This window comes from Mytilus californianus, unplaced genomic scaffold (genome assembly GCF_021869535.1).
Source record: "Mytilus californianus isolate M0D057914Y unplaced genomic scaffold, xbMytCali1.0.p SCAF_12, whole genome shotgun sequence".
Lineage (NCBI taxonomy): Eukaryota > Metazoa > Mollusca > Bivalvia > Mytilida > Mytilidae > Mytilus > Mytilus californianus.
This window is the reverse complement of record NW_026262604.1, coordinates 46,491,728-46,502,939: the sequence shown is the minus strand read 5'-3', so window position 1 is coordinate 46,502,939 and position 11,212 is coordinate 46,491,728. Positions and strand designations below refer to the sequence as shown.

At 31.4% G+C, this 11,212-nt stretch overlaps 1 long non-coding RNA gene across 1 annotated transcript; it reads right to left on the bottom strand.

Moving 5' to 3' along the window:
• Positions 1 to 5,150: 5,150 nt before the first annotated feature.
• LOC127721911 (uncharacterized) lies at positions 5,151 to 10,480 on the bottom strand. Its single transcript, XR_007991527.1, has 4 exons — positions 10,443 to 10,480; positions 8,030 to 8,106; positions 5,636 to 5,777; positions 5,151 to 5,210 (listed from the first exon to the last, which is right to left on the bottom strand). It is a non-coding gene; the product is annotated as an uncharacterized LOC127721911 (long non-coding RNA).
• Positions 10,481 to 11,212: the final 732 nt, after the last annotated feature.

Here is an 11,212-nt window from a genome sequence, read left to right as displayed (position 1 = left end):
TACAAAACAAATTATAACTGATAACAATTTCTTCCGTAATGCATTCTGGGAACACAAATACATGAAGTGCATTCATTTATGCAAATGAAAAGAATAGCATCTGCGCTTTCTCAATAAAATTTTCTCAGTGCCTTTCAACTACATTTGGTAGATTAATATTAAAACACTTCATTAGCTCTAACACATAATAAATTGGGTTAAGGATATTTTGAATTTAGTTTTGTATTTTCAGCCTTTATTTTTTTCAACTTGAATAATACACTATTAACAGAAAGATTGGTGTCCATTTTTTTTTTTTAAATCTAGGTTTCCCTCTACATGCTCATTACTAAATAACACATAAAGAAATAAATAGGAAAGGTATATGAAATGAATTTGCAAGTACTATTTTATCCACATTAGAAACTATATTTGATTACTGTATATGTGTTCCCTGATAAATCATTTTGTATATTTGTATTTTTCTGAAATAAATTGTCAAGTATTTTGCCAGTAAAACTATACCAATAACATAAACAAACACACTTAAGGTTTCGTCAAGTCGTTTGAAAATTTTGCAGACAACAGTGTCAGCAAATATTCATACTTCTAAATCTATGGATTTTCTGAACGTCAAAATCAATCTTGAAACGGGCATTGATTTTGTATTTTCTTTCTATTTGTTGTTTCAATAAGAATTACATAAAAAGTTGAGGAACGTTAATACTATTGAGTTATTTATTGTTATTCGTTATCAAAATTGAAATCAATTTACTGCTTATGACAAGAAATTACTAAAAGAACATTAGATTACCGAACCTCAAATATCGTTAACTCATTGAAAGATAAGATGACCAAAAATTTTCAAAAGATCAAAAACAATTATAAAACTAAAAATTGAAATATCCAACTGAAAGTCTGATTTTATGCTATCAGTAACAGATTTGCACAAATTCTATTCGCGTTACAAATTTTGTTGAAACAGTTCGGCACATCTTTACGGAATTGTTTGCCTCGAACAGTTCTCATTCAAGCAACGCATAAATAAGCATGTGAACGAGGCGCGCGTCTGTATTGCAGGATTATAGACTTTTAGAATAACAAGTTTTTAATATATCCTTAGTATGTTCCTCCTTTTATTATCATATATATACGATGCTTTTGATATAGAATGTTTATTGTTGCGCTCAGTTCAAAACAAGTTCAAGGCAAAATCCGTCAGTAGAAACATTTAAAAGAGTAGTGCGAAAATCTTATATATTTTTTCCCATGTTTAAAAAAAAACCTCTGTGTTTCGAGTGATTTAAAAAAATAAATATATAAACAGTAAACTACTTTACCGGTTTATGACTTGTCCTATCTGATCAGAATAATAATGTTCGTGAGATCTTTCTTTCTTATATATAATGAGGTGCGTTCTAAATAAATTTTAATCTTAGCACGAACTGTATGAGAACACACATCTGTATTAGTAGTAATTGGGACATAATTTGCACGATTCTAGACCATTTGTAGGTAATCTATGTATTTCGAATCAAATATACATTTTGTTTGAGCTAGCATGAAACATCTAGGATGGAATCGAGATATGCCCCTTTTCAAACCTACACGTTCATAGAGGAATTTGCTTCTTTTTAGTGCAACCGTTTTATTGGATACTTGTCCTTATTGATTGTGTTTTATGGAATGATTTATTGATGTTTTGTGAAACCTACATTAAGGTTTGAACATTTTTATCAGTAATTAAAAATTAAACTCAATATACAAAACAGTATTAAAATTATGTACGCCAGATGTGCGTTTCGTCTGCAATAGACTCACCAGTGACGTTCGAATCAACAAAGTTAAAAAGGACAAAGTTGATGAGCTAAGTTTAAGAGAAATATTTTCTTTCCAACATATTTACCATAGCATGGATTTGTTTGTATAGACAATATGATTTTACATGTCGAACAAAATATTCATTAGTAGTTACAGGAGTTCAAACAGTGTTTGGCTAGTTTATCTGCTTTTAATACACATTAATATGAAATAGAATATTGTCGCTATGTAATGTTTCATTTTTAAACGTCATAATACCATGAAAAGTAAGGCTCGGTCGTGAAAAAAAAATGTACGTACATAATTCATTATTTTTTTTTTTATGTTTTGTTTTTACTAGTTTTTTGTTCTTGAGTTTATGTTATAATTATCGATAATCCCCGAGTTACTGACGCTTCATACAACAAAGCATTTGATTATAAATAAACCCATCTGTAAACATTTATCCTGTTTGTGCATTCGTATGCGATACAGGCTTTGAAATTGTCGATTTCACCATTATTCATTATCTACGTATTCAATTTGGTAAAAGGGAGGTTTAATTTGAAGGACTGGGTTTATTATGTGCAAAATATGGCCTTAAATTTCAACTGTATCAGAAAATATCAAAAGGTCCACAGTTTTGGTCTTAAATGGATATATTTTAAAAGCCTAAATTCAAAGTAAATTAAATATCTTTATAATAGTACCTTATTGGCTTCAAAGTCAGCATTTTTTTAGAGATATTGTTAAAATGCGATGATTTTTGCATTTTTCAGATTTGGCCGTAATTCAAAACATTCTGTAACAAAATGTGACACAATGTTATTATTGAACAACTAGACACAAAACACATTCTAATTCGTGGTTGGCGATCAAGAGAAATTGTGCTATAAATTGTTATAAATTATGACAAAATGGCCAAAACAAACGTTACAACTCAAATCATGTATACTGATGGTCATAACTTCATACCATAATTTATAATTTGAGGTGGAAACATAATTTGTTTTAGTATGAATAGTTATATAACAACTAATCATATGTGAAATGTGCAGTAATTTTGTTTGATTTAAAAAACCTAAAACTCTAAAGACCGATTTAAGTCCGTAGAAAACCTACTCCTTTGCGATATAGGTCGTGTTGACAACTAATGTAGTCTTTTGAATTTCTATTATCTCAAGTAACGAATCTCCCGATAAAAATAGTGGAACCTTCTGTTGAAAAGCCCGTAGAATTATTTTCTTGATATCCTAGTAGAGCATTCACCTCAATATTTGGAGGAAGTTGGTTTATTATCTTGATCGGTCAAATGAAATAGAATTAGGAAGTAGACGTAAAGATTGGTTTACTTTGATACAGGATAATCATACATGTCCAAGACTAATACAGATATCGACATCCATGATGACTTGAGATAATCAAATTAAAAAAAGACATAACAAGTGGGATAAAATTATGACCGAATATAAGGATTGCTATCGGTTGAGATTTTAATCATTTTCAGTGTCTATTGTATTTATACAAGACAATCCAGTTGTCACCTTTTCTAAATGATTTTTATATTTTGTATTGATGTGTTGATGCTACACCACCGACCTAGATTAAAGGGAAGGGATAAGCGCTCATGAAAATGTTAAACCCCACCACATTCTCAATGTGACTGACTGTAAGCTGGAGCTCTTTCTTTCAGAAGATGTAGTTAGTTGCTGTTTGCCATGTTTGATTTCCATTAATCATTTATATTTAAATCAGAATTGTTTTCCCCTTTTGAAGTATTATACATTTTGTTATATAAAAACAAGGAGATGATGTATGATTGCCAATTAGACAACTGTCCACCATAAGTTCAAAGTGGATGTAAGCAAGTATAGGCAACCGTACGGCCTTCAACAATGAGAAAACCCATACCGTCAAGTCGGCTATAAAAGGCCCCGACATAAAAAATATGAAACAATTTAATTGAGAAAACTAACGGCCTAATTCATAACAAACCAATTTTCGAAAAACAAATATGACAGACAAGAACCAACGACAACTACTAAGCTACAGGCTCCTGACTTGGGACAGGCACATAAAGAATGTGGCGGATTTAAATATATAACATCACCCCCTCATCCTTAACAACAAAAAGGACACTAAGTACAGATCTGAGAGTAGTCGCAGTTACTGACAGCTAGTTCAACGCCAATAACAACTTATAAAAAAAAATCATGTATCTAAGACTAAAATATTAATCAGTACACATGCAACACACATGTTATGACGGTAATAGTGTTATTAACATCCTCATCCTATTTGTGTCTGGTGGTTTGTTGTCTCAACATCATTACCGTATCATCAATATCGATAACTATATCTGATAAATATAGTGTTATTTCATTGAAAGAACAAATCAGTTGAGAAAACATTTAGAAGTCTCAAAAGAAATCAAGAATGAAGTTTAGCTGAGGATGTCGAATCAACATCGACGGCTATAGTTGTTTTCGCTGCGACACATTTAGCAAAAGGTGCACATTGATATTGGTTCGATATCGTCGATGTCGTCGAGATCGAACCAACATCTTGTCCTGGACATACCTCCGACAAATATGCTTTAAAAAGAACATAATACTATATTTTACAGAGGGCTGTTACCTTGTAACATCAAATAACGTCATTATGCAAAATTTGAGTCAACCATTCATTCCATTAGTGATCAAGAATAAAACGTATTCGGAAAATGTAAAAATAAGGTTGATGTACCCGAGAAATAAATTTAATTTGGACCATGATTATTGATAGAACAACCATCTGGATGTTAAACAATCAGCAATCCATCGATAAAACAACACTTTTTTCCAAACAATATTAATATCAAGACTGACCTGACATCAAATGATGCCGCACTCTTTAATACCGATTCATGTATTTTTCTTTTAGGAAACATATTCCGGTATAAGAAATAATTGTACATTAAGCCTTATCATATCAAGATACGGAGAGGTCATAATAAGACGGACCCGAAACACATCAAAATCGCCTTAAAATTCAACATATTTTGAATAAGGAACTTTTAGTTAAAAGGATACAAACGCAAACGTTACATTCAAAAGGGTATTTAAAGTTTAAATTTCAAATCATGGGTTATTATTACAAAACACTGCACAAATGCTAAAAGACGCAATCGAGCAAGAAATAATGTCTTCAAAACAAAATGTCTACAGAAAACTCAAATTGAGGAGCAATCACCACAACAAACATATTCTCTGTTTTTTTGGGGTTTTTTTTTTTTTTTTTTTTGGTTTTGTAAGTGTTTCAAGGTCCTTTATTTAACCGTGATATTCAACAGTATACCATCGGTTTTTATCTCCATATAAACAAGTCAAAAACAATTGTTCACTTGTATTCAACATATCATGTTAGTTTCCTACTTCAGCAAGTTGAGGACACTGAAAAGAAGAAAAACATCATTTTACAGAAGTATACCATTTTAAATGATATATTATAATGATTTCATAAAAGTGTACAAATTTTACGACGACAGAAATCGTTACATTACTACATAAACGACTGTGAAATTATATTTTGCTAATTCCTTTTAAACATATTATTTGCCGTGTATAAAATAAAAGAAATTTCATCAAAGATGACAAGCTTTTAATTTGGCACTGCAGACGCGCTAAAAGTCTGCTCAAGATTCATCAGTGACGCTCGAACGAAAACAGGTAGAGGGCCAAATGAAATACAAAGTTAAAGAACATTTAAAATTGATAGTTCCGAAAATAAATGACAAATATAACCAAGTAAGTGTATTTCGAATAATTCATGTTGAACATAATAAACCATGATGAATTAATATTAATAATTGACATACGTTGTACAGGCTGGTCCGCAGAAAGTTGCCAAGAATCCGTGAACAAGATTTTGGCATTCAGTTGTGCAGGCAGTTCCCGCCATTCCTGAATGGGCAAACTGTTTGACTTGTTCTACTACTTTATCAAGTCCAAATGTATCCACTGCAAGCGCATAAAGATAAAGAGAAATGTTATATATTAAATTATATGGGAGTAAAGTGAAAATGTAAAGCCTAATATACAACTGTTTTAATAATTATTTGGCTAATGCAGCCTTAGAACACCTTAGATAATATTGAAGTTACTTTCCTGATGTTTGATTTACATTTCCATTCACAATTTTATTTGAATTAGGAATTTGAAAATTGTTTCGATCCGTTTTCGTAATTTTTAGTATAGAAAAACAAAAACATTTCACTTTTAAGCATCAATTAAGAAACACTCAGTATCCGGTCAAACTTATATGTACAAAGAAATTTTATTAATATATGAATGTTTAGAATCTGTTTTGCACGAATTGTTTGAATACAGTACTCATCAATAGTAAAGTTGTCCACATATTTTGCCAAAGAATGACTGGGAATGGTAATATGGTAACTCTGATCATCTTTCAACCGGCAGTAAAATGATTGCCAAAGTGGGACGTCAGTTTTGTCTTTCCGGGATGTATAAATAGGCAACCACATCCGATCAGAATGTGGACGTTTATCACGATGCCTCGTGTAATAAAAAAGTACCACGCTTTCGGAACGTTAAGAACCCTTGCAACAACTCTTTGAGGATCCGTAGATGGCCTGTTTAGAGGCAAAATGTCTGTCCCAATCCAAAATACCCTCTTTTTCCAGTGGCCGTTCGAATTTCCCCTTCTTTCGGCATGTCCTAGTTAAGAAAACATTCCTATTGTGTTTATTGTTAATTTGTTCTCGTCCTAAACATGCTTGAAAGATTTCTCAATGGATGTTAAGCAAACATCAGGCAGTCATATTTCCAAGTGACAACCAGGCCTTAGCCTTGCTAGTATGGCTTATAATGGAAAGTACTCAGTATAAAAAATGGTGAAACGGAACAGATACGATTTCCTGTGTAATTTAAACGATCTGTCCATATCATCATTCACGAGGAAAAACCGTATGAGCCATGTTTCTGTTTTCAGAATCATGAACATTTTCAATACTTATTTCATCTGAAACAAACCCTTCCGTTTATTGAACTTTATTAACAATGCAAGGGTTAACGAAAAAATAATTAATTCTTATACTTATTAAAAGACAAATATTAAGATATCGTTTCTAAATCTTGCTGAACGTCGAGAAAGACTGGACATCGTGCGGAAGTTATTTCAAAATCATCGAGCATAGCATTCAATAATGCGAAACAAACATCATGAAACAAGGGGAAAAAAAGATTTATTATATTAAGATTGGTTTTCGAATTTTTTCATCATCCCTGCTCCTTAAACGTAATATGTGAGAAATGGATCATTACATGGCACTTTCAATATATGTCCTTGTGTTATCTCTCTTCCAGATTTGGGCACTTGACATGATACTTTGTGAAAATGAGACAGACTGCAAGACATAATAATACTTATGTCAGAAGATGCGACAAACGTTATACTTTCCTAAATTATTGACAACCGTATTGTGGATTTTATTTCGGCATACAACATGTTGTACACTCAAGACCACTACGAAACCAATTTATATTGAAACGGTAATTTTGATCTAACCAGCCCTTACCCTTTGCTTACAAGACTGTCCAATAAATAAAAAAAATATAGGGTTGTTTCGACATTTCGCTTTCAGTCTATTAGGTTCTGTCCAGTCTATGTTCAGATTGTGCATTGTCTTTTATTTACCTGTACGACAAACAACATACTGGATTGTCTGAAAGGATACCGAACAATACTGGATTGACTGCAAGCAGAATGTCTAAACAGTACTGAATATATAGCAACAAAATTTCAGAAAATAAAAATGAACTAATTAGAAACATGTTAAAATGATTCATTTGTAGACAAAAATGAATGATTGCTTACGGAAGATACAACTTATGTAGAAGTTGTGTGATTTCTATGACACTTACAATGTTTCATCTTCTCGCTTACGATTGCCAATCTTTCAAAAACACTGACATTCAAATAAACATTTCAACTTGCGGCTTACATTTAAAGTCCAACCCAAGGTCCGTCAGACATGTGTTAATTTCTAGTAATGAATGGTTTGGTCCAGTAAAATGTCATCACTTCTTGCACCAAATGACTAGCGTAGATGTAAGAATTTTATAAACTTTTAATGTAAATGATTGACAAAACACTGACTGAACCAGTAATGATTAAACAAATACTGGACAAAAAACACTGAGGTCCAAAAATCCTTCGGAACCTCTTCATTCATTATCTTATTATTACTTACAAACGAATCTTTCCTCGGGAGCACAGAACACAAATGGCAACAAAACCAGTAGAGCAAAGATGTACTTCATTGTTAAACTACAATACACTCAAATTATTGACATAATTTTTTTTCTTGTGTTTCATTGCTTTAATGACAGTGAGTGCTTCACATTAGTAACTTAGATTTGTAATAACATAAGCAACACGACGGGTGCCACATGTGGAGCAGGATCTGCCTACCCTTCCGGAGCACTTGAGATCACCCCCAGTTTTTGGTGGAGTTCGTGTTGCTTAGTCTTTGGTTTTCTGTGTTGTGTCATCTGTACTATTATTTCTCTGCTTGTCTTTTTATTTTTGGCCATGGCGTTGTCAGTTTGTTTTCGATCTATGAGTTTGACTGTCCCCCTGGTATCTTTAGTCCCTCTTTTAGATGCAACGGTTAAAGAAATATTAAATACCCTGATTTTAAATAAGATATATATTAAAGTTAAAACAAAGCTATAATGAGGCATTTTTTATTTTAATTTTGAAAAGAAAGATGTTACAAAAGGTTAATGCTAAACTGTAAGTGAATACATAACAATTTGTAAAGATTGGCGAGCCCGGCTCATTTTTCTGAATTAATCTTAATCAGGTCATTATGAAAGGTGTGCGCCTAAAAAACCTTGTAATCAAATAGGTATTTAAATTTATTAATAAAAAGATTAATTGTACTTTTTGAACGTATGTTGTCAAAAGATGTAGCTTAAAAAACAATTACAGATTTACAAAAAATAAAAAAAAACTTAGTGGCTGAGTAGAAGGTTGATGAACCAGGGTTATATCAAAGAAGTTCTCGTCCTTTTTCTAAAAAAGTTCACCGGAAGATACCAAGAACTTGTTGATAAATATTCCGTATCAACATGATGGTCTTGAAGTATAGATTCTAGGTACTGACGTTGTTTATTAGCTTAATTACGTTTTATAGTGTTTTTTTTTTATTTGTCTTTTTAAATTATTAACCTTTGCTGTTTAGTCCATTTTTGGTAATATCCTTTTAGCGTGTTCGGTACTTATGCATCCCGCCATTGTGTTGTTGTACTGTGGTAATTTGTTGTATTCTTGTCTTTCATTTTTCCTTATGAGCTTTGTTTATATGCCTTTTTGTTTTTCTTTGTTGACGTATTTGTTTGTTTTTTATAGCGATTAAGATTATAATATAATGTTGACTGCTGTTCCCCTATTTGTGACATTTGAACCCATTATTTCTGTTTGTTTTGTTCACACATTGTTGTCAATATAATGGAATTGTATCAGCCTGTCATACAAGTGTAAGGTTTAGCTAATCATATAACCAGGTTTATTCCACCATTTTCTACATAAGGAAATACCAGTACCATGTCAAGAAAATGACAGTTGTTTTCCATTCGTTTGACGTGTTTTAGCTTTTGATTTTTCAATTTGATAAGGGACTTTCCGATTTGAATTTTCCTTGAAGTTTGGTATTTTTGTTATTTAACTTTTTTCTTTAATTATTGAATTAGTCGAAACTAGAAAACAACAACGGTTTCCGTTCTTCAATTTGTTTTAATTTTATTTTTCTAGTAACGTTTTGATAAATTAAAAATTGACGATTGCTTTCATCAAATAATGAAAATGTTCAAGTGTTTTAGTAAACAAAAAAGAATAACAATTTCGCAGTATAGAAATACAATGAAAGGTTAACAAGTTATGTACTAGATATTTTGAAAAAGACAATAGTTTTGAGAATTGTTTGAACCTTTTAAAAAGGCAGACAGTAGGTGATATGCATTTTTTTATTTCTAGAATACGTAATTTTGTTCAGGCTCAATTTATATGAAACGAGACGATTGGTAGATTCAAACTTGTACATATACCACCATGCAGAACAACAGATTTAATTTCGTAAGACGAAATCTATTAAAACTTGCATTTTATTCGTTAGTTTCATTTAAATCCTATATCACACACTAGGTTACAACTAGAACTACATATTTTAAGCAAGTTGTTATTTCGATTTTTTTTCTTAATTTTGAAACAAGTTTCAATGTATTACCAAAATGAAAAAAAGATGTTGGTGTCAAGAAATTGATATACAAAAAAAACTAAGAAAATGTCTCATCATAAATTAGAATTAAAATTGCAAGAAAAAAACAAAAGTTTTGCCAAGAAATGGCATTTATGCTGAATACATTGTTATCAAATTATATTGACATGACATTGAATTGAATATTAACATAACTTTGAAACATTATATGTTTTGTATTATCTATTGAACATTCGAAAAAAAAGAAGTAACTTAAACCTTGAAATTAAAAGATACTGATACCCGGCTTATAACTTATTACAAACCAAACAGGCTTTGACCCTACATAATGCAACTGTCAACTCAAAACAATCTCAAATAAGCCCCAACTGTTAAAATACCTTACCGGTTTTGTTTTCCTCTCCTAGTGTATCTAAGTGACAACTTCGACCGGATATTCCATCCCTTTATATAATGCAGTAATTATCTATGCACTACAACATGGTAACGAACTGCATGAGAAAAGACATCTGTAAATGTAACTGGGACATTGTGTTCGTGATTGTGGAACATTTTTATATCGAAATAAGGATATGTAGTGTGATTGTCAATGGTGCAACTATCCAATATAGAGTTCCAATAAGTCGATGTGCTAGTCTACTTACCTTTAAACACAAGGGTGTCGAGTTAATAAGATCAATATTGTAATTTTTCTCTCAAATAATATTTCTGAGAGAGAAAAAAAAAAACACGAAATAGATACTACACTCATGGGACACTGCTTTGTTTGAAACTCGTTACTTTGTGTGTTTTAAGAAAAAAGCTTCTGATGAAAAAAATGATTAAACACCCATGTGTATTTATAGATTATTATATACAATTCGCAAAATGGTAATTTCTTAGGAATATATGAAAATTTAAAAAAGTAAAACAAAAACTCAAAGATAAATTCAAAAATGAAAAGCCCAAAAAAAAACTGACAAAATCAAACGTTAGGCTTTTTCAACCAACGTAGCGAATTGAAAGCAAGTCATATTCCAGATTTGGTACAGACATTTTCCGAAGCAAATGGCGGGTTGAACATGATCTAAAAACTAGCTACATGTAAAGCCCCTCTCATATGACAGTTGTTCATAGTTTCGTTATATTGACAAAACTGGTTAAGCAACCTATACA